Source organism: Camellia sinensis, chromosome 9, assembly GCF_055761805.1.
Source record: "Camellia sinensis isolate YWXY chromosome 9, ASM5576180v1, whole genome shotgun sequence".
NCBI classification, from domain to species: domain Eukaryota; kingdom Viridiplantae; phylum Streptophyta; class Magnoliopsida; order Ericales; family Theaceae; genus Camellia; species Camellia sinensis.
In genome coordinates this window covers 19924143-19929871 of record NC_138969.1, presented here as the reverse complement: position 1 = coordinate 19929871, position 5729 = coordinate 19924143, and positions in this window count along the sequence as shown.

The window sequence follows — 5729 nt, the reverse complement described above, 5'->3', positions numbered from 1 at the left end:
GCGAATTTTTGAGGCAGACTAGGTTGTGCCCCACCCAAGTTTCAAACAACACGTACACAATAATAAATGGCGTGGCCACACTGAACCGAATGCTTGGCTTAAATCTTGGCCTTGCCGAGATATTTCACCAATACACCCTTAGTAAAAATAAAGGCAGCTTCTGTTGGTACCTCAAGGTCAGAAAAGGCCGAGCAAAGCTCATTGAGGGCAATCTAGACAAATAGGTGAATGATGACGATTTCCTGTGGGTGTTTGGGAATTAAGAAGACACCAAAGCGCCCCTACCGGGCTGGTACATACATAAAAATTTTGGGAGTGCTGGTGAGCATCATAGCACGGTTTAATTCTTTGGATTCGATTTGTTCTAACCGATCTAACACTTGATTTTATTTTTGCATATTACAAACTTTTGGCAGACGATTATTCCAACGCCAACCAGGAGGCTATAAGGGTTGCCTTTCGGCATCCGGCGGAAGAAAGAGAAACCCAGAAACTGCTCGAATTCAAACCGAGTTACCGATATACTGTACCGCGCAAGAGCCGGGTCACCGATTTTCTTTGCGCTCCTTCTCTAGAACCAAATCCCATTCTTCCACCGATCAAACTAGTTTCCCTTACAGCCGAACAGGAGATGGCAAAAATCTGCACTATCAAATCGATGATTATGAGCAACCGAGCGACTCTCAGCCGGTGGAAGCTGCTGGGGGCCAATCCTCCGTGCCAAACATGCTAAATAAGAGACCGTTGCTAGCTCTCGCCAACGAGCGAGCTACTGGTCAATCCAAGAAGAGACCGAGGTCAGCACAAACCGAGCAGAATCTGGTGGATGAGGATTCAACCGAGCTGCCGTCGTCTGATCAGGGAGACCAGACTGAATCTCTCACCAGGAAATCCATCCGATCAGCCGCCCCCAGTCTGGTCGCATGAGCTAACGTACAAAGGCCGAGCAGTGTCGGTGGCTGATTCGGTATACGCCGACAAGGGCTATTCGTTCGGCTTTAACATGACCAAGGGCTTATTACTCCCTGCGGACATGAAGAAGCACGATGAACTGTCCGATCTGAAAGTTTTCCGCTCTTCAACAAAGTTGATCGTGCTGGTAAGTGGTCAAGTTTCTGTTTGCGTTGTTTTTCTGCAAGTTATTGATCGGTCTCCCGTACTAACTGTTGTCCATCTGCAGGCAGCGCAGAAGAACTATCTCGCTCATGAGCGAATGATTTCTATTTGGAAAAGTCTGCGCAAGGCCATTAGGACAATAAAATAAAAGCGGCCAAGCTAGAAAAGTTAAAGATCGTACGAGAGGAGGCGGTGGTTGAGTGTGATTGGCTCGTAGAGCGGCTGGCTAGGGCGGACGAGGATAAGCAAAATGCCTTGCTAGTGACCAAAGCCAGATACATCGCCGAGCTACGCAAACTCTACGAAGCCCACAAGGCCGAGATGGATAAACAGATCGACGATGTTGAAAACCGCAGCTACGCGGAGACGAAAAAGCTTATGAACGACAGGTACAGGGGATGAAGGACATTTTTTTCCAGTGTGGTTGGAAAGCTGCTGTGGAAAAACTTGGCCTGGGTCAAGACTTTGACCTATTCCAAAATCCCCATGCCGCCTTCATTTCGGCTCACATGCAAGCTTATGCCAGCGCTGTGCAGAAAACGCTAATAGAAGAGGCGAAGCTGGCAGCTGTGGCAGAAGCTTCCACCGTGCAACCATCTGAGCAAAATCCTCCGAGCAAGGAGCCCGAACAGGAGGTGGGCGTGGTGGTCGGCGCCCAAGTGGAAGATGCCGAGATAGGGGCGACCGACCAAGCGAACACCGTTGACCTGAATTGATCTGTCTTTCTTTTCTTTCTTTTGTTTTGATGTAACCAGGCTACGCCCCACTTTTGTAATCACACTTTATGATGAATGGAAAGTTTAACTTTTTGCTCGCCATGTTATGCAAATTTTTTGTTTGTCTTGTGTGGTCTTCATTTTCTTCGGTTTGGCCGAGATAAAATCGTCTCGGTCTAACGAGCAAACTCACCTTGTTTAAAATATTAGTTTAACATAATACCAACTCTATTAAGAACTAGGTAAAGACGCCAACATTTTAAGCAGGTGAGCAATGTCAACTGGGCTACAATATGAGTTAGGCTAATTTGATATCAAAATCAACTCTACATTAGTGAGCAAGAAACATCTCGAGTAATCACGAGCGAAATCTGCTCTTTAATCGGCGAGCAAAAATCAGCTCAGGGAATGATGAACAAAATCAGCCTCACAATCCGAGCAAAAATCAACCCGGATAATTATGAACAAAATTTGCTCACTCCTAACTCAAGTTGGGCAAAATGCCAAACTGTTTGCACAAGCGAGCAATATATGCTCGGCCCTAATACAAGTTGGGCAAAACACCAACTATTTGCACGGGTGAGCAATGTCAACTCGGCTCTAACACAAGTTGGGCAAAACGCCAACTGTTTGCACGGGTGAGCAATTTTAGCTCAGCCCTAACACAAGTTGGGAAAAACGCCAACTGTTTGCACGGGCGAAGTCAAGGCCTTTTTTAATACTTGCCCCTGGCATCCATAATAGCTTAATATCCTTGTAATATCTTTGTATAGAAATACATAGTACAAGAAACGATGGGGCTATCTTCCATTACACGTCACTGATTTACACCCAATGCCAAAAGGCCAGGTTACAAAAAGCAAAGGAATAGAAAAGATTACAGTTCAAAAGTAAATTATCTTGAGATTGGTCGCATTCCATGGTTTGGGGATAACTTTACCATCTAATCCTCCAGGTGGTATGCCCCTTTGCCTGCAAGGTCGGTTATCTTATATGGCCCCTCCCAATTTTCTCCTAATTTGCCTTCGCCAGGGATTACTGTGTTGCCCATTACCTTCCTCAAGACCCAGTCTCCGACCTTGAATAACCTAGGATGCATGGTCTTGTTGTATTTTCTGGAGAGCTCTTGCTGGTAAGTTGTTAAGTGAATTAGAGCCTGTTCCCTTCTTTCTTCAGCTAGGTCAAGTTCCAGGGCTACAGCTTCATTGTTAGAGTCTGGCTAAAAACTTTCAAATCAAGTGGTTGGCATGCCGATTTCCAATGGTATGACTGTCTCCATGCCACAAGCCAAGGCAAATGGAGTTTCCCCGGTTGAGCACCTTGGTGTAGTACGGTATGCCCAGAGCATATTGGGGAGTTCCTCTGCCCATTTCCCTTTGGCTTTCTTAAGTCGCTTCTTCAGCCCGTCCAAGATGGTTTTGTTTGAAGCTTCTGCTTGACCATTCGGCTGAGGGTAAGCCGATGTAGAGTTGTAAAACTCAATCTTTAATTCTTCAAAAAATCCGCGAAAGAGTTTCCTATCAAACTGAGTGCCATTATCCGAAATGAGGGCCTTTGGGATACCGATGCGAGTGATGACATTCTGCCAAACGAACTTCTTTACATCTTTTTCCTTGATGATGGCCAATGGCTCGGCCTCTACCCACTTTGTGAAGTAGTTAGTAGCAGCGATAAAAAACTTGCAGTTTCCTGGGGCTGTTGGAAGTGGTCCTACAATATCTAGCCCCCAAAGCGCAAATGGCCAAGGACTTGTAAGGGGCAGCAGCTCTCTGGCCGGCTGGTGGATTTGGTAAGCAAATTTTTGGCATTTTCGCATTTGCGAACATATTTCTGCGTGTCCGCCTGCATGCATGGCCACCAGTAACCCTAGGAAATTGCTCGGTAAGCCAAAGATTTGCCCCCAATATGACTCCCGCAAATGCCTTCATAAATCTCGAGGAGAAAAGCTTCTACCTTGCCGGGGTGGACACACTTCAGGTATGGCCCAATGAAAGACTTCTTGTACAAGGCGCCAGATGGAGAGAGCCAAAACCACTCTGATTTGGCCCTGATCTTGTTGCCTTACTTCTTTTTAGTGGGCAGAATTCCATCCTTCAGGAAGGTGATGATGGGATCCATCCAGGACGGTCCCAAGTCAGCGCAGAGTACTTCGAGCATCTCTGGTTCCTCAATGCTTGGTCGATGTAAGAATTCTATCATCAAAGGATTGGGAAAAGTCATTTGCATAGATGCTAGGCCGGCCAGTTCGTCGGCTGCATTGTTTTCTCCGCGGTTAAATTGTTCCATTCTTATTACGATAAACTTTTTGATTTCTGGGCGTAGCAGCGCTTGATACTTGGCCATCCTTTCATCCCTGGCCCCACATTCCCCAGAAACCTGATTGACCACCAGCTTGGAGTCCCTGAATACCATAAGTTTTAACGCCTTAATTTTCAAAGCACTCTTCAATCCGGCGGGGAAGGCTTCATATTCCGCCTCATTGTTGGATGCTGGGAAACTGAGTGTGATCCCGTGCTCAATGGTCAGCACGACCCCTAGCCCGACGCCATGTCTGTTGGAGGCCCCATCGACGAAGAGTTTCCACATCTCGCCAATGAACAACTTCCAGCAGCCGGAGGGATTTTGGGAGTTCCTCGACTCCAAGGCACTGGTTGGCTTACTCTGGTCTCTTTTTATATCTCTGTCAAGCTTGTCTTTTGGTAAGCTGGCCGATTTTTCCATTTCTTGCTCGGCTTCCTCTTGCTCTTCTGCTACTCGTTGTCCACCACTTGTTTCTGCTATCTGAGTCATGGGCTGTGCCAAATCCGCGCTAGCCAAATCGACAGGGTAAACAGGGTGTGTTCCAGGGGCAAATTTTGCAATGAAATTGGCCAGAGGTTGAGATTTAATAGCAATGCGTGGCTGGAAATTGATATCATATTGCCCCAATTCCACGGCCCATTTCAAAATTCTACCAGTAAAATCTGCCTTTTCAAAGAGCACCTTGAGTGGAAATTCGGTTAACACAACTATCGTGTGGACATGAAAATAGTGCGCCAGCTTTCTGGAAGCCATCATAAGAGCCAGAGCCAATTTTTCTAGCTTCAGATATTTTGATTCAACCGGGAGCAGTGTCTTCCTTACATAGAAGATTGGGAGGTGCTAGATCCTGTAGACACCCCATTTTTGACCGACCTTAAGACTCAGACGTCACTGATTGAGCGCTCGGTGATGATGCATATTGTGCTCGTTCTGAGGTCACGGAGTCTCGGCTAAGAACCTTGCCTCCGAACTTCCGGACTCTTTTGTGCTTGGCCTCGGTTTGTGAACCAGGTCCTGTTCTCTCTATTTTCTCTTCCCGAAGGGAGGGAGAGGTCTCGTAGACCATCTCTTAGTGGCCGTAGGCTACGTTTTGTGGTCGTCGGCCACTATTCCCGTTTGGAGACCAGTTTCTGATTTTCGAAGCCGTCGGCCATGTGCCTCGGTTCGAGACAACTTAGCTACCTCCGTTTGCTCTGGTTCTGGCACACACCTTGTTTCCTCTATCTAGAGGGACACTGTGGCCCGGGAGACCACCTTTGTGGTCGCACGCCACCTTTGATGCTTAATAGTCAGTTTTCGGGGCCCCCGGCTGCGCGTTTTGGCCCCCGAACCTTCGTTTCGCATCGGTGTGGGTTCATTTTTGGCATGGACCCTAGTTTCATTGTTAGGAAGGTGGTAGTAAGGTGGGAGACCACCTTTTCTTCTTGGAGACCACCTTTCCCCGGTCGGCCGATTTTCTTGACAGGTAGGTGGTCTCCCTCACTTTTGAGCCACATTTTCTGGTCTCTCATACCACCATTGAGTTGTATTCACCTAGGAGACCACCAATATGGGCTGGCCGACCACCTTTTGAGCTTGAACTTTTTGAACCTGGTC